Source organism: Mytilus galloprovincialis, chromosome 7, assembly GCF_965363235.1.
Source record: "Mytilus galloprovincialis chromosome 7, xbMytGall1.hap1.1, whole genome shotgun sequence".
Taxonomy (NCBI): Eukaryota; Metazoa; Mollusca; class Bivalvia; order Mytilida; family Mytilidae; genus Mytilus; species Mytilus galloprovincialis.
Window position 1 is genome coordinate 74,725,809 of NC_134844.1, and position 19,832 is coordinate 74,745,640.

The window sequence follows — 19,832 nt, forward strand, 5'->3', positions numbered from 1 at the left end:
ATCATTGAATTGCCCATGGCTCACAAAATTATACGGCTGTTAAATGTTATTGATTTTTTTTGTAACATATCAGAAATAATTTATTGTTCTTAGTTCATGATGTTCAAACGAACACAACATATGTATGTACTTAGTGTTATTTTCTTGTACAACTCTATTCCTCATTTCTGTCCAAAACTTACTCATATTGTATATAACTATATTAATAAGACGTAAAACCGAAATTGATTTGTCAGGAGTCTCAGTTATTTCTAAGACGTGGAATGATAACCAATAAGACAACTCTCCACCAGAGACCAAATGAAGTAGAAGTCACCAACTATATGTCACTGTACGACCTTCACCAATAGGAAAAACCAATACCGCATTGCATGTGTACATTTCTGGCAGAATCAATTAACATCAAACTATCAGAATGATGCCTGTCTCAAAATCAGGTGATAGAACCTAACAGAGGAATAGAGAGGCAAATATACATGTTTAAATTAGGAAAAGTATGCTATTCTATAAGTTCCATTTGGGTTATTGTTCCACGACAATTATGTTTTACCGTCTATTCGTTAATAAAGAATGTAAAACTATTTCATTCGCAAAATAAGTCTAGTAATTGAAGAATATAGAATATTTCCATAGAATGTAGTTCATTCTAGTAGCAGCAGCGGTCTAAGAAATATAACACTAGAATAGAACCAATGCATAGACAATAACTGTGTAGTGCCTTTAAATATCACCTGTATTTGTACAAGACTAGGAAACAAGGTGTATGCGAGCTTTTAGCGAGCTACTACACCTGTTTCGAGCCGAGTACAAATACAACTGATATTTAAAGACACTACACAGTTATTGTCTTCATCCTGTAATTAATTCTGAATATTTTTTGTGTTTTGAAAGACACAAAAACTAACATATTTAGCATATATTTTTGATTTGTACTCCCTTGAGGCCCGCGTAGGAATATCAAAATCACACATTACGCTTAAACGGGTTCGCTAAAAAGAATCTCGAATTGGTCAACAGTAATACATCGCTTAAGGTGAATAATTATCTATTTTAACATAACAACTAATTTCAACAGTAAAAACAAATAACAAAACATTGTCAAATTTGAAACAGATGTGTACTAGTTGTCCTACGCTTCAGACTTGGCATTCATTTAACATGCATGCTAAAATTGACATGGTTGATTTTGTTACACAATCATACACTTTCAAGTTTGAAATCGACAATTGTCATCGTCATTGACATGCAACTGGATGGAGTGGAATACACATTCTGAGGTCACACAGGTTCAAACATTACTCAGTCCGGCAGTGGGCGGAGATTTAAAGCGATATCTGTATAGTATACAGATACAGCATAGCGATATATGTAGGGCTGTATCTGTATAGTAGGACACCTAATTGCAGGATACAATTCCTTTAAGCTTGTTAAGTTTTTCTAGTTTGTTTAACCTATCAATTTTATTAAAAATAACCATTCACGCTGTTGACATGTTTGATATGCAGGTGAATATTTAACTTATTCTTAATTCTTTAAAAAAACAAAAGTTTACTTTTACCTGACTTGCATGGCTTTATTGGCCTTATCATGCATGTAATAAATTATATAAGAAGTGCAATATATATATATATATACAACTCGTCTAAACATCAACCCAACAATGTTAGATCTGTAAATTTGCTTTCGCAAATTTTTGGTTCTTCCCTCGCCGAGATTCGAACTCATGCTACTGTGATATATATCAATCCATATATTTGACAATAAAACGATAAGCTCTGTTAATGGGTCAAAGATACAGTTTTTATATTAATAAAGTCATATTCAAGAATTATACATTTGTAACCATTTGCTTCCTAAGAGCTTTAAAAGGGGGAAAGAATCCAAACAAAATACCATTCAGTTTGAGAAATATGATATTTAGAGCTTACATTTATACACCCATATAGATAAACTTGAAACTACAAAAAAGATGAACAAATTTAAACTAATTAAAAAAATGCATGATTTTTATACAGGAGCAAGCGTGACTTAACTAAAAGAAATACATGTATCCATATATATTTTGTTGGATGGTAAACTATTTTGCATTAATTTCTAGTACGATACCCAAAACTCTGCATCTTTGTGATTTCTCCTATATAATAATCATAAAAGATATGAAGACGCTTAGATGTCTCCAATTGGGTATGATAGCAGACATATCGGCGTGTAATATTTAAGTAACATTATCCCGATCATCTTTTGCTCTGTTTGTTTAGTGTAAAGAATTCCTATCGAACCTTGCAGGTATATCGGACAAAGAAAATAAAAATCAGTTAGGATCTTGACCATGCTTAATATTGATCATTATCTGATAACAAATGCATATTCAAATCATTAGTCGAAAACAAACTGATAATTTGATGTCATGGCAAAAAAACTACGAAAAGACAAACAACGGTTTACAAAAAACAAGATAGAAAACAAAGGACTGAGCTACACGACCCTTATTTAAACCAGGGATGATTTCAGCTACTTGGAGGTACCAGCAGATCCTGCCTCACAGCTGGCAACCATCGTGGCAAAAAATTAACACCTGTGCTCATGTGTTGCTGCGGCCAGATTTTTGTTTTTAAGTGTATACTTGTACAAAACTTAACTGTTTCACCCAATACATGCCTAGATAAAAGAGGGTTAATCTGTTCTGAATAAAATCTTTTGAGGTTTCGTTTGATGCTGTCTAAACTGTATTATTTTGGTTATTCTCGAGCTAAAAAGTGCATGCGCGGGAGAGGTGGTGCCACACTTAGTGAACATCTTAAGTCAATATTTATTACTGAAAACAATATGTCCTAGTTACTGTTAACTATTCATTATTGCTCCTAGTTTTAAATATGTAAGAAAACGTAAGCGTAGATAGCCGTTTATCTTTTAGAATACATGTACACGTAATATAATACTGAATCAATAAACCATACATGCAATCCTATCATTTACGTTTTTCAACAGATGTGTCTGTATTTGCATGTATATTACAGTGACTTGTTTTTATAACAACAAAAGAAGAAAAAAAAGGTATGTCAGTTTTGTTTTCACCTCATCTTCTCTTAAGTACGAAATAAATATATTGTGTTTTGCATGTTGACTATGTTTTTTTTCTTAGAGGTTTTCCTCCGATTAGAAATAGTGTCAGTGCATATTCTATTTTGCTTTTGTTCACCATTGATTCTATATTGAATTTTCGTCTAGCATAAATTGATAAAATTTAAACAAATGAAAAAAATGAAACAAAACACTATCAACTGAACTTATAGGTCTTTTTTTGACATTTCTTATGTGACTAATTTGTGTTTGTTGTAGTAGCAAACATGTTTTTGTCATATTTGGCAGTTGGTATAACAACAAGTATGGTGCTTGTTCAATGTCGTAATTGTAAAGATTATGACCTATCGGCATTTGACCAGTCTTTTCTTATGAAGCACTACATTCGTACCTCTAGAAATGAGGAAGGCCTTTCAAAAGGAAAAGCGGTTGCCTCAGGTATGAATATTTTAGCATGTACAAAACAACAAAACAAAACAAAATAATAAATTAAGCTCAAAGTTGGAAAAACTGTGTTATTCTCAAATACTAAGGCTTGTTTACCTCAGGAATATATTACCTTACCTGTATTTGGTTAAACTTTTAGGAATATTTGATCCTCAACGCTCTTCATTTAGTTCTTATTTGGCATTTTAACATTTTCTGTTTAATTCGAGCGTCACTGATAAGTCTTTAGTAGACGGAACGTGCGTCTGACGTAAATATAGAATTGCAATCCTGCATGGTATCTATGATTAGTTTATCTATACAAAAAAAATACATTTCTTAATAAAAAAAAAAACAAAAAAAAACATTAAATTCATGAAAAATTCAAGAAGGAATCAATTAAGAAAAAACGTTATTTGGTAAGATACAACTTCAGTATACCAATCTTTATAAAGTGCGAGTCAATTTGTTGTACAGGTATACACATCAGGACACATAAACCGCAGAACAGAACGACATTGAATGTGTTGACAATATGAGGGGTTCATTCTAAGGATGTATCACCTGCCATTAGTATGAAATAAAAAAAATATCATGATAGGGGACTGGAAACAAGCTGTATATTTGCACAAAAGAAGACTTCTTGTGTATTTTTAAGATTTTGAGATCAGGTACAATGTCTTTCGGGAATTCATATATACATGATCCGGATCATATGAGTTTTTGACCATACTTGAATGTTCATGACCATAGTACAAACATTCTTACGTGTTAATTTTTGATTCTCCGTACAATTGTGCGAAATGTAGCGACCTATTAAAATAACCTCGGGAAATATCTAACTGAATTATTAAATAAGAAGCCAACTACTAAACTAACAGGAATATTTTTTATCAAACCCTTTTTCCGATTTTTTAAATTTGTTTAAGCTATTTTAATGTAACAAAAGTTCTTTTATGATTCAAATAGTTTTTAGTTATTCGATGTGTTGCTGCTCCTATTCATACGGTTTTACAAAAACATAGAAATCAGACAAAAAGGAAAACGGTCACAACATTTAAATAAAGAAAAATGAGAGGTAATTTTAACACTAAGAAATAAGAAAAAAGTCCTATGCTCTAAAATGCAAATGTTTCACTGGCGGTCGGATGGGTCAACTGTATGAAACGCTTTAAATTATTTCTAGCAAATTCACGATAATATCGAGATACACCAAGAAAGTAAAACGCTCTAAGGTCATTCTACTGCATGCAAGATGAATAAAGGCAACAGTAGTATACCGCTGTGTACAAGTCATATATCGATTGAGAGAAAACAAATCTTGGGTTCAAACTAAAATTGAGGGATAAAAAACCTAATATGGTCATATGGGTCTATACATATGGTCATGGCCATACGCGTATGGTCAAAATACTCAAATGGTCCAGAGCATATAAATATAATTTCAAATGGTGATATTCATTTTAAGGTTAAACAGATTACAAAAAAATCATTGTGTTACTGCCTTTTACCTAGGTGTGACATATGCAAGGTGGGGAAGGAAAGAATGTCCAACAGGAGTTGAAATGGTTTATACAGGTAATAAACAGAATATGTATATATCTTAACAGTTTTGAGGTTTTATTTTGTGATAAAACAAGTAAAATTGCATACTGATACAGATACACCAAACATATAAGTTATTGTCACCCTGATGCTCTGACGATAGATAAAATGGATACCTTCTTTTTAATACCATACATTTGTCTGTCAGTTCTAATATTGCCTTTGCACTGTGAGAATCAACATTTCTAGAGCAAAAGTTTTGATCTCTTATATATAACTAAATGAAGTATTTTTTTGCAGAACGACAAGTATTTTTTTGGAAAAATCAAGTTGGAAGTGTCAATCAAATTTTTTCAAGGTATAACATCTGCGGTTTATTAACTTGAAATACAAAAACAACGTCGTTCACGCACTTGTTTTTTTTAATTCATCGCTACGAAAAGGGGCATTATGTGAGAAGGATTTTTAGAGTGCAAACCTTTAAAATAAACCAGATCTATCAAATCAAGGTGTAGGATTTTGAGAATCTATTTTTTAGATCAGGTTATGCATATTTTAAGGTGTCGGTTAATACGTCTCGAGAAGCCAGGATTACCCGATAGAAGAGCCACCCACGGACAGTTTTCGCTTGATCAATCGTTTCACTACTCGCTGTGTTATACGTCAATAAAAATCTAAAATAATTAGTTTTAACTGGCAGAATTCTGTCTACAGTAGATCCGTCTAAACTCCTAAGGCTAAACAACTTATGTCCGAAATTGTTTTAATTTTAAAAGCGAAAGACTGTTCTCCTTATAGTTAATGGTATATGTAAATGTTCATAATGTGTGTCAACAGTAACTTTATCTTTTTTGTATTTCAGGACAAGCTGGTGGTAACCAATATTCACACAAAGGAGGAGGGGTTAACTTTTTGTGTCTACCAAACAACCCCGATAACGGAGAACACTTTCCAGATGAAACTAACCAGATATTTGGTGCCGAATACGAGCTTGCTTCCTCAAAGTTTCCATCAGGAATGAAAAACATAAAAACTTTACACAATAAAGAGGTGCCATGTACTATTTGCTACCAAAGAAAAAGATCAACTGTTCTAATGATACCAGGTAAAGGTCCAGTACAACCCCTTTTTGGTCCAACAATATAGCAGTTTTACAAAATTGTTAATATGTATACTCTTAGCTATGTATGTTTATTGGAATGAAGAATACAACCGTTACATACATATGGGCCGGGTTTTTTTTCCAATACAATGCACATGTATCGAGTACTTGCATCATTAAGTCATGCTAAATCTTTTAGTATTTTAATTAATTTTAGACAGTATTCGTCTGAAATGGAAGTGGTGGCATTTGTGTTCATTTCAAGTATTTAAATAAAAGTTTTATTTGATGATAATATATACCATATATTTGGATGGAGAGTTGTCTCATTGGCACTCACACCACATCTTCCTATATCCATGTATAAATGTTGACTTTAAACACGGATGCGGCCACTTACATTTTTGACAAAAGTTATCTGGGAAGTGACATATTATGGCACATTTGACAGATTGTGCAAATGTAAGCATACATTTGAGCGTCTTGAAATAAAGGCAACAGTAGTATAACGCTGTTCAAAATTCATAAATCGATAGAGAAAAAATCAATTCCGGGTTACAAACTTAACTGAGGGAGACGCATCAAATATAAGGGTACTATGACCATGATGACACATCAGAGACACAACACCGAAATGTAACACAAACAGAAACGAACTATTATTTAACAATTGCCACGTTCCTGACTTGGTACAGGGCATTTTATGAGAAAATGTTGGGTTGAACCTGGTTTGTGGCATGCCAAACCTCCCTTTTTCATGGCAATGATTATTATAACATGGTAATGACAACATTACACGACAGGGTTACAATAAATAAACAGATACATGGGAGAAAATATAGGACAGAGAAACACACACATAATAGCCATCCAAAGGTAACAGGTTAAAAAATATATTTATACACCAGACGCGCGCTACGTCCACACAACACTATGCTTAGATGTAAACAGTTTAAAGCAATAACAACTATTAAGTTGAAGATCGCCGAGGACCAAAAGTTCAAAAACAGTGTGAGGCCAGGGTTATCTGCCTGGGACAAAAACATCATTATTATGAAGAATGATACATAGTTTTGCAAACATTAAATTTTATAAAATGACTATATAATAGATATATATGAGTAAACTGAAGTGGCGACTAGCTATAGAATAAAAGAAAACAATATATTACAAAATCAGAGCCCTGTTAGCCATAGTCAATATAAAGCCCAAAGTGACGTCACACATAAATTTCTAAAACTTGTTCAGAAAATTAAGAGAATTTGGTTAAAATTCAAGATAAGATTTGTATGACTCATCTAACTTATATTTATAACAGGGAAAATTATATTACTAATAAATATTAAATTGAAGCAGTAATTAGATAATTATTGTATTATCTGGCTTTGTGGTTGTTTTCTGATCAAACTGCAAACCAAATATATAGTGTAAATTTCGTTTATCCAAAATTACATCTACCAATTGAACTGGTTGAGTAGTCATCCCCCAATACATCACAATAATACAACAGAAAGAAAACGATTTACAACTACAAATGTTAAAATATTTGAAAAAATCCAATGACAACAACGTACACAACATCAAAACTCAACATTTTAAATGACTAAATCAGTTGAAATCTTTAGCATAAACTAATTAAACGACTGAAGTGTCTCATATCTTTCGTCAGATGGATCTGATTTTTAAGACAACAATCTGTTCTTACTGAACCAACCCCTTAATTTATCTTGTGGTATTGTTGACAAAAAGCATTAATAATGTTGGTTTGATGATTAAAGCAAATGTTTCCAATATAATCAGATCTTCTTCATTTCTTGATTCGTGAATATAAAAAATGGATTAGATATTTTTGTATTGTAAACTTTCACTTTTTATGAAAACAAGAAAACAGCAGGATCTAAATACTAAAGAGTAAAGTTTAAATTTCGCTATTCTAATGTGTGCAGCTGTCATCAATATTTGGTTTTCCGTTATAGAACACATTTGTAATAAAGGATAATGACTTGCTCCCTATTCCCAAAGCGACAATCCCGTTTTTATGTCATCGATTGTGACATCTTTTATTCAATTAGCAGAATCTTCCTTCTATGAGCAACTTGACGGAAACTACCATTAAAAAGAACAACAATTAACAGCAGTTAATATGGGAGTTGATGGTACTAAATACTTTAAGAATGTTAAGTCTGCGTGATCTTTTAATTTTTCGTGTACTCATGGTTTGTGATTTTTTTCGATCTTTTAGGGAGGAAAACCTGCTACAAAGGCTGGACATTCGAGTACAAAGGATATATCATGTCAGATCATAAAGATTACAGCAGCAAAGAATTTGTATGTGTTGACAAAGATGCAGAGGCTGTTGACAATAAATCTAGCAATGAAGATGGAGCCTTATTTTATGGAATCAGAACCAAATGTGGCAGTTTGAGGTGTCCACCATACAAAGATGCTACAGATGTGCGATGCGTTGTTTGTACAAAATAAAACCTTTTGTTAAATAAATCAAAGAAACTTTTTGCTATTTTTTTAATTTTCATAATACTTCAAACCTTACTGTCAGATTCGGAATTGGTTGCATTACTCAAACTATATATCGAGCCGTTTTGTTTAAATATAGAACAGCCCTATAGTGTATTTTGTATAGTCCGTCTGTCCATTTACATATTTTTTTTGGTCAACTCTACACTGCAAAGATAATATGATTGAATCAATGATATTTTTTTGTTTTACAAACGTTAATCATTTCATTTAGATGTATTGTCGTTCCGTTGTCACGGAATAAAAGTTCCTTCATAATATAAGTTCCAAATGGAAACAATATTATGGAATATTATTTCCACTGGAATAATTATTACAGTAAATGTTCCTAACAGAATAAATGGTACGGAATATTTGTTCAAACAGGAACAGATATTATGACCTTGTTTATAACAAAGTTTCCATTCTGTTAGGTGGAACAAATATACGTTGACACCTGAACTTTGGAAACTCTATTTTTTTTTACATTTTGTAAGATTTGTTTTAGTTGATATGATCATTAACATAGTACAAAATATAATTTTATTTCTTGGATAGTATTTTGGTTTCACAAGATGTTGAGTGATATTCGGTATGTGATATCAAATTTTCATAACGCTATTTAAACCAAACACTCGTTTATAGTTTATCTTTATTGTATGTTTTAACTACGCCTACGCAGCCGTAAACAAATTAGAGATAAAGACGAAAGGTTTAAACATACATGAGGATTTTTGATCACCAAGAGTAATTTGAGATAAAGGTGACAGTTCAATGTATTTTGCTTATTTGAAAATTGAAGAAATGGTAACAGATATCGACAAAATATTTTTACTTAAATGCCACTGGCGACAATTCATGTCTGGAAAATGTTGGTCCTAATAAAACAATAACATTTCAATGGAATGTAAATATAATATGGTTATATACGTTTTGTAATTCCCAAACCATAGAGTATACATACCTTATGTCTTTTCATATGAGGTCCTTTCTTACTGATTTCCCGATGCGAACAAAGCAATAGACAATTTATATGTTGTATTGACCATTGACATAATGACGGGGGGATATTGGAATCAGAAACAACCATACATGTTTTTCAAGTTTGGTATCACCAGCCCAGTAGCCAGGACTTCGGTACTGCCTTGAAAATACATTTTTTTTTTGTGTTTTTAAAATAAGCTGTTACAAAATTCTAGAAATTATTATAAATTAAGGAATGTATCTCCCTTATGCAAAGCTCTGATTCCTATCCAGGATTTGGCTATACTTTTTAGACCTTTTGGATTATAGCTCTTCATCTTTAATATACATTGTTATCTTTGGATTTCAAATATTTTAGCCACGAGCATCACTGAAGAGACATGTATTGTGGAAATGCGTATAATCTGGTGCAAGACAATTGGTACCGTTAATTTCATTATCTTTCATATGTTGGTCCGAGAAGTTGTTTAACTTTGAAGATATTTTTTTAACCGGTTCGAGTTGTTTTTATCAGATATGCCTTTGGCTCAAGTTGATCTTATTGCAAAGGAGAAATTCAGAAACATCCTAGCTCTTTTGCATTGTATCATTTCACTAAACTATATGAATGGGTTAGCATTCAAATATTTTAAATATAACGATTTAATAAGCGCACACATTGTTGGCTTGTTTTTCATCAGATACTAACGAATAGATCCCTTTTGTCTTTTCATATGAGGTGCTTTCGTGTCGATGTCCCGATGCGAACAAAACAATAGACAATTAATTACATAATAGTTCTTGAAAAACTGGTCATTATCGTGATATATGGACTGCCCACAGGACTGTGGTATTGCATAAGATAGTGATAATGACCAGTTTTTTCAGGAACTATTATGTGTATTTCATTCAAAATGCCTACAGCGAACTCGAGTAGTTGTACGATTTCTATTGCAAAGTGTGAAGACCAGTCGTAGTAATACTGTCATTCATTTTAGTGCATTTTTTTCAGTATATAAATACTTAATCACGTTATCTTTAATTTTAAACATGCAGTTAACGAAAACATATAATAATCAATTCAACAACTTAAATAGAATATTAGAAATAGGAACATGTTTTATAAAATGTACATATCTCTGAACAGAGAAACCACGCCCCACTGGTCATTAACAGAGTGTTTATGCCCCAGCGATCATTTTCAGACGGAAACCACCCAAACGGTCATTATCAGACGGAAACAACGCTCCCCCCCCCGTCATTATCATGTAAAAGTTCGTTAACGACCGGTTTTCGGGTCCATTTTTTTCTGTTAATGACCGATGGAACTTATTACTGAAGAATAATAAATGACATGTGACCCATTTTAATCCAATAAGAGAATCTTATTCTCAACCGATATGAAATAATATGTTGTATTGACCATTGACAAAAAAGACGGGGGAATATTAGACTCAAAAACATCCATACATGTGGATTGAAAACTGGTCTTTCATGTTAGATTAATTTGTCTTTTACATGTTGGTCCGAGGAATCTTATAACTTTGACATTATTTTTTTAACCGGTTCGAGTTGTTTTTATCAAATATGCCTTTGGCTCAAGTTGATTTTATTGCAAATGAGAAGTTCAGAAATATCCTAAGCCCTTTGACATTGTATCATTATACTTAATATCTGAATGCGTTAGCATTCAAATATTATAAACATAAGGATTTAATAAGCGCCCACAATTTAGGCTTGTTTTTCATCAGATACACTCGAATAGATTGAAAAGAAAAAAATATAATAAAAGTTTGAGAGCTTTGAAATAAGCTATACAGAACAGCAATAGCAGTCTAAGATAATCTGTGTCGGAAAAGGTTGCAAAAAGTCAACAACAAAAAAACAGTATCGAAAAGACTGGCCACAATATGAAAATTGATTGTAGGAAACTTATGTCCAAAATCAACTGTGTCGACTCCTTTGTGTTTTGTTTTTAAACATGTATGACATCTTCTTGCGTAGTCTGGTTGAATTTCTATATCATGCATTTTAGTAAGGTATTTGATTATGTTATCGGACAGAGTTATAGGTTAAAACGAACTAAAATTTTGTAAAAGAGTATTTTCAACTCCTTCTCCGAATTGTAACTGTTACAGTGTCTGTGTTACTGTTTGAAACAAAATATTGGATCAGGCTATGTCACGACGTCATATGAAAAGACAATGATATATATTACAGATATCTTATAAAAATGAAATCATATAAGATATCTTAAATATTAAAGGAGATGTCTTACAAATTTATATATTATATAAAATACTTTATCTTATATATTTTATGAAACATCTTGAAATTCGAATAAATAGTAAAACGGCTTTTCATACATCTATGTACAAGCCACTTGCAAAACTTTAAAGAAATAATTTGCCATAATTCAAGACACGCCTTGGATTTCGTGGCTTCATTCAGCTTTAAGTAAAACCTGTATTTCACTTTGGCCTTTTTTGTACGCCACTTTTTTTGTAGGCTGGTGTATATCAGGGCATTTAAATCAGGCATTTAAATGGTATCCTTTCCAAGATTATCTCCACTATTGTTGTATATAATTTTAATCGTAGTTTTAAAACAATGATATTTAGATTAGAATATTTCTCCTTGTAATTAATTCGCCTCCAAAAAAACGAGCAAGGTGTGTCCTGACATAAGTGTTCATGCACTCATATACTCTAAGGATGATTGAGGCCAAGTTTTGTTTAATATGGCCAGAGAAAAAGATTTGTGTTAAAGTAAACGGACGACGACTACGGACGACAACAACGGACGACTAATCCTAAGTGACGAGAACAGCTCACTTGGCCCTATTGGGTGTGTAAAGGGTCAGTATGGATAATATACTGGGATATTTTTCTTGTTCCTCAGACCTGTATTTTTATCTTATCTTATAATTGCAAATCAAAGTATGCAGCTTAAGATGTTTGGCATGATGTTATAAATCATTTCGAACTTTAAACAAAAAAGCGTATTCATCTTAATTATAAAAAGTGATGTTCACAGCGCTAAATATCTACCGGGCTGAAGTACGTCCATTATTCATAGTTCATTATTCATTATTCAATAATGAATAATGAAATAGTTCATTATTCACTATTCAATATTGAAAAATGAATAATGAATAATGAAATGGTTTATTTTTCATTATTCAAATTGAAGCGGTGAATAGTGAAAAAAATATTAAAAAAAATTTGAACGTGACACTATAGCTATATTTTGATTCGCAATGACCATATTAAAGAGGGTTTGCGGACGACCTAAATGCCACAATATGCATAAAAATGAGGAAATATAAAAAAAGAAGATGTGGTATTATTGTCAATGAGACAAACATCCACAAAAGACCAAAATGACACAGACATGTACATCAACAACTATAATCCACCGTACAGCCTACAACAATGAGCAAAGCCAATACCGCATAGTCAGCTATAAAAGGCCCCAATAAGACAATGTAAAACAATTTAAACAAGACAACTAACGGCCTTATTTATTTTTAAAAATGAACGAAAAACAAATATGTTACACATAGACAAACGACAACCACTAAATTATAGACTCCTGACTTGGGACAGACACATACATAAATAATTCGACGGGGATAAACATGTTAGCCAATTTTGAATAATGAAATGGATATTTTGAATAATGGAATGGACTGCTGAGACCCTTTAGTTCCTAATTATGGATAAACCTTATATCTCAATCGAAAGCTAACTACGAGAGGAACAAAATGTATATAGTCAACATGTTCTGCAACGCATATTAGAGGACTTAAATGTCGAAATACGCGTGAAAGTTAAGAAATAGCCAATTTTGAATAATGAAATGGATATTTTGAATAATGGAATGGACTGCTGCGACCCTTTAGCCTCTAATTATAGATGAACTTTATACCTCATTCGAAAGCTTATAACGAGAGGAACAAAATGTATATCGTCAACATGTTCGGCAACGCATATTACAGGACTTAAATGTCGAAATACGCGTGAAAATTAAGAAATAGCCAATTTTGAATAATGAAATGGATATTTTGAATAATGGAATGGACTGCCGCGACCTTTTAGCCCCTCATTATAGATAAACTTTATACCTCATTCGAAAGCTTATAGCAAGAGGAACAAAATGTATATATTCAACACGTTCCGCAACGCATATTAGAGGACTTAAATGTCGAAATACGCGTGAAAATTAAGAAATAGCCAATTTTGAATAATGAAATGGATATTTTGAATAAAGGAATGGACTGCTAGAACCCTTTAGCCCCTGATTGTAGAAAAACGTTATACCTCATTTGAAAGCTTATAACGAGCGTAACAAAATGTATATAGTCAACATGTTCCTCAACGCATATTAGAGGACTTAAATGTCGAAATACGCGTGAAAGTTAAGAAATAGCCAATTTTGAATAATGAAATGGATATTTTTAATAATGGAATGGACTGCTGCGACCCTTTAGCCCCTAATTAGAGATAAACTTTCAACCTAATTCGAAAGCTTATAATAAGAGGAACAAAATGTATATAGTCAACATGCGCATATTAGAGGACTTAAATGTCGAAATACGCGTGAAAATTTAGAAATAGCCAATTTTGAATAATGAAATGGATATTTTGAATAATGGAATGGGCTGCCGCGACCTTTTAGCCCCTAATTATAGATAAACTTTCTACCTCATTCGAAAGCTTATACCGAGCGTAACAAAATGTTTATAGTCAACATGTTCCGCAACGCATATTAGAGGACTTAAATGTCGAAATACGCGTGAAAATTAAGAAATAGCCAATTTTGAATAATGAAATGGATATTTTGAATAATGGAATAGACTGTTGCGACCCTTTAGCCCCTCATTATAGATAAACTTTATACCTCATTCGAAAGCTTATAGCAAGAGGGAAAAAAATGTATATAGTCAACATGTTCCGCAACGCATATTAGAGGACTTAAATGTCGAAATACGCGTGAAAATTAAGAAATAGCCAATTTTGAATAATGAAATGGATATTTTGAATAAAGGAATGGACTGCTAGAACCCCTTAAGCCCTGATTGTAGAAAAACCTTATACGTCATTTGAAAGCTTATAACAAGCGTAACAAAATGTATATAGTCAACATGTTCTGCAACGCATATTAGAGGACTTAAATGTCGAAATACGCTTGAAAATTAAGAAATAGCCAATTTTGAATAATGAAATGGATATTTTGAATAATGGAATGGACTGCTGCGACCCTTTAGCCCCTAATTATAGATAAACTTTATACCTAATTCGAAAGCTTATAACAAGAGGAACACAATCTTTATAGTCAACATGTTCCGCAACGCATATTACAGGACTTAAATATCGAAATACACTTGAAAATTAAGAAAAAGCCAATTTTGAATAATGAAATTGATATTTTGAATAATGGAATGGACTGCTAGAACCCTTTAGCCCCTGATTGTAGAAAAACTTTATACCTCATTTGAAAGTTTATAACAAGCGTAACATAATGTATATAGTCAACATGTTCCTCAACGCATATTAGAGGACTTAAATGTCGAAATACGCGTGAAAATTAAGAAATAGCCAATTTTGAATAATGAAATGGATATTTTGAATAATGGAATGGGCTGCCGCGACCTTTTAGCCCCTAATTATAGATAAACTTTATACCTCATTCGAAAGCTTATACCTAGCGTAACAAAATGTTTATAGTCAACATGTTCCGCAACGCCTATTACAGGACTTAAATGTCGAAATACGCGTGAAAATTAAGAAATAGCCAATTTTGAATAATGAAATGGATATTTTGAATAAAGGAATAGACTGCTGCGACCCTTCAGCCCCTAATTATAGATAAACTTTATACCTCATTCGAAAGCTTATAACCAGAGAAAAAAATGTATATAGTCAACATGTTCCGCAACGCATATTAGAGGACTTAAATGTCGAAATACGCGTGAAAATTAAGAAATAGCCAATTTTGAATAATGAAATGGATATTTTGAATAAAGGAATGGACTGCTAGAACCCTTTAGCCCCTGATTGTAGAAAAACTTTATACCTCATTTGAAAGCTTATAACGAGCGTAACAAAATGTATATAGTCAACATGTTCCTCAACGCATATTAGAGGACTTAAATGTCGAAATACGCGTGAAAGTTAAGAAATAGCCAATTTTGAATAATGAAATGGATATTTTTAATAATGGAATGGACTGCTGCGACCCTTTAGCCCCTAATTAGAGATAAACTTTCAACCTAATTCGAAAGCTTATAACCAGAGAAAAAAATGTATATAGTCAACATGTTCCGCAACGCATATTACAGGACTTAAATGTCGAAATACGCGTGAAAGTTAAGAAATAGCCAATTTTGAATAATGAAATGGATATTTTGGATAATGGAATGGACTGATGCGACCCTTTAGCCCTTAATTATAGATAAACTTTATACCTCATTCAGTTTATAACGAGAGGAACAAAATGTATATAGTCAACATGTTCCTCAACGCATATTAGAGGACTTAAATGTCGAAATACGCGTGAAAGTTAAGAAATAGACAATTTTGAATAATGAAATGGATATTTTGAATAATGGAATGGGCTGCCGCGACCTTTTAGCCCCTAATTATAGATAAACTTTATACCTCATTCGAAAGCTTATACCGAGCGTAACAAAATGTATATAGTCAACATGTTCCGCAACGCATATTACAGGACTTAAATGTCGAAATACGCGTGAGAATTAAGAAGTAGGCAATTTTGAATAATGAAATGGATATTTTGAATAATGGAATGGACTGCTGCGACCCCTTAGCCCCTAATTATAGATAAACCTGATACCTCATTCGAAAGCTTATTTCGGGAGGAACAAAATGTTTATAGTCAACATGTTCCGCAACGCATATTAGAGAAGTAATGAACGACCTTAATATCGAAATACGCTTGAACATTAAGAAATAGCTTATTTTGAATAATGGAATGAACTACTACATCCCTTCAATCCCTAATAAGGACAAATGTTATACACCAAATAAAAGCTTATTGATAGAGAAATAGACTGAGTATAAACGATATGTGCTGCAATGACCATTAGAGGGGTTACGGGGGACGTAAATGCCAAAATACGCGTGAAAAATAAGAAACAGTCTATTTTGAATAATGAAATGGATATTTTTAATAATGGAAAGGACTGCTGGGACCCTTCAGCCCTTAATTACAGACCTACCTTTTACCTCATTCGGAAGCTTATAAAAAGAGGAACAAATGGTATATAGTCAATTTATTCCGCGCAGTAACAAGGGACTAAAAATCGAAATACGCTTGAACATTTTGAGGGTAATTTCTGCTTGGACTGCACCTAAAAATCCGAAAATCTTGCACGCTCGTTGACGAGGTTTAGAGGGCAAAACTTGGTGGGCTTGAAGGGAAAAGGTGGGGGTTGGGGTCGTGGGAAAATGTAATTTTGTGGAAAAAAGAAAATACACCAAAACAAATCTACTGATAGAATAAACACAATGGATTGTAACATTACAAATATGTCTGATTAGAGAGTTAATGGCGCAAGAGGTAGAAATTTTGGAAAATACTGATGAGGAAACCCTCAAATGGCGAGAAGTAGGTCAGGACTCACCCTGGACTGTCAAAGACATTTAAAATATTGACATGAAGTGTTGGTTCGCAAAAGTTATAACCTTGTGCTGGAAAGAGAAAAATATCCGCACTTGAGGATGTGAAAGACTTAACAAGCAGCTGAACACCGTCTGGACAAAGAGAGAGACCGATGGTTTGTGCAAATCGTGAGCTATGAGATAAAAAACGAGAGGCTCTGAAGAGCCTGTATCGCTCACCTGATTCTACTTGGGTTTTTGAAATCATATAAACAAATATAAAATTTGGTTAAAACTAACAACACAACCTCATAAGGAAAGGAACATTCAGGCTATATATTATTCATTCAATTCAGTGGTTCTCTAGAAGAAGACTTGTGTATGCATTTCACATAGGGTCCTATGTTAAACTAATTCCCCCCACTGGCGGCCATCTTGGATGATGGATCGGCTACAGAGTAACAACACTTGGTCAGCACCTCATAAGGAACAGTCATGCCATGTCTGGTTTCATTCCATTCAGTGGTTCTCTAAAAGAAGTCATTTGTATGCATTTCCCATAGGGTCCTATGTTAAACTAAGTCCCCCGCTGGCGGCCATCTTGAATGATGGATCAGCTACAAAGTAACAACACTTGGTCAGCACCTCATAAGGAACATTCATGCCATGTCTGGTTTCATTCCATTCAGTGGTTCTCTAAAAGAAGTCATTTGTATGCATTTCCCATAGGGTCCTATGTTAAACTTAGTCCCCCGCTGGCCGCCATCTTGGATGATGGATCGGCTACAAAGTAACAACACTTGGTCAGAACCTCATAAGGAATATTCATACCATGTTTCGTTTTATTCCATTTAGTGTTTCTCTAGAAGAAGTTCAAAATGTAAAAAGTTAGCGACGGACGACGGACGACGGACGACGGACGCCAAATGGTGAGAAAAGCTCACTCAGGTGAGCTAAAAACAGGCGCACAGGGTATGACTACCACGACTTTTATAGTTTCAATAAAAATGGTATGATTGGAAGTGTGAGAATATGTTGTTTAGGCCTAAAAATGGGGTTCAAACCATTGAATTGGGGATGGTAGGAAAAACCTAAAAGGAGCATTTTGACAGATCCTCGCTGAAACTTGACATGGGTTACTGCATCTGATCTTTAAGGTCGTAGTAGTTTTTGAGTCAAACTCGGCATCATCAATCTGTTCATCATCAGCTAATATAAATCAGATCTGACACATTGTTCAATCAAGGACTTTTTGGACTGGGCCAATCGCAAAGTATCGTGGTGTTCCTTTTTCTTTTTGGTTACATGCCTAGAAAATAGTGTGAGATCCATTACGGTGATAGCATTTAAGCAAGATAGAAATCCCAGAGGAAGGGTGGCTTTAACACCGGTGCCGGTCAAAGCTGAACCCAGGGTACTGCTGGTTAACACCAAACTACCCACAGAACAAGCACACAGTGTTACAGATACAGCTTTGTCCAGACGTACATATGCGTTAAATGTAGTTTGATACCTTCAATTTCTGTATCGAGTTGATTCTACACACATTCGACTATAGTCGCCGGTACCCAGAATCTACATCGTTCATCTATTTTCTAGGAGCAAACCGAGGAGGGGAATGTATTTGAAGAGGCTGTTAGCATCCAAATATAAGATCAGACCAGCTCCGTCGTGGAATTCCTGACCACGCTTCAAGTAAAGTCCAGTCCCATAGGTAATCCGGGCGTTTGAGGATTTGAGGTAGAGACCGTTGACACTGGGATTCACTGCACAAACGCATCCATCATGCTACAGGTACAATCCAGACCTTAAGGCCTTGTTGACGGCTTCACCACCCAAACCGCTCAAGGCTCCAACACCCAATGCTGGTAGAATGGTCTTTTGCTATCATGGGGAGTGCCCTTATTTCCAGCCCTGCCAAAATGAGTAGATATCCACCTACTTGTTGCGTTTACCTTCATTTGGGTTGTACTCAGCTTCCGATTCATTCCACCAGTACCTTTTTGGGAGAGGCTTGGTAATCTTTAGAACCTTTAGAGAGGTGAGCCAGCTTTGCATGGGACAAATGAATGCAGACTTGGCAGTCCATTGTAGAAGAAAAGAGGGACGAAAGATACCAAAGGGACAGTCAAACTCATAAATCTAAAACAAACTGACAACTCCATGACTAAAAATAAAAAAATACAAACAGAAAAACAATGACACAACATAGAAAACTAAAGAATAAACAACACGAACCCCACCAAAAACTAGGGGTGATCTCAGGTGCTCCGGAAGGGTAATCAGATCCTGCTCCACATGCGGCACCCGTCGTGTTGCGTATGTTTTAACAAATCCGGTAAATAGTCTAATTCGGTAGGTCAAATTCATGAAAGGGAAGAGGATTGTAGTTACGACGTAAGGAACATATCCGATATCATTTGTGAAACGGTTATTCCATAACGGTCAACCAACTCGTGATGGCGTCCGTAAAATTTACGAAGGGATGATTTCAACTTTACCATTTGGAACTCTTGGTTTAATAGCTTCCTTGTGAGCAGTAACTCTCTATCAAGAAAATCATGATAGGAAATGCA

General features: G+C 33.8%; 1 long non-coding RNA gene across 1 annotated transcript; it reads left to right on the top strand.

Moving 5' to 3' along the window:
• The first annotated feature begins 3,345 nt into the window (after positions 1 to 3,345).
• Positions 3,346 to 8,601, top strand: LOC143081953 (uncharacterized). The gene is made up of 4 exons (XR_012980176.1): positions 3,346 to 3,519; positions 5,023 to 5,085; positions 5,915 to 6,157; positions 8,397 to 8,601. It is a non-coding gene; the product is annotated as an uncharacterized LOC143081953 (long non-coding RNA).
• The last annotated feature ends 11,231 nt before the right edge of the window (positions 8,602 to 19,832 follow it).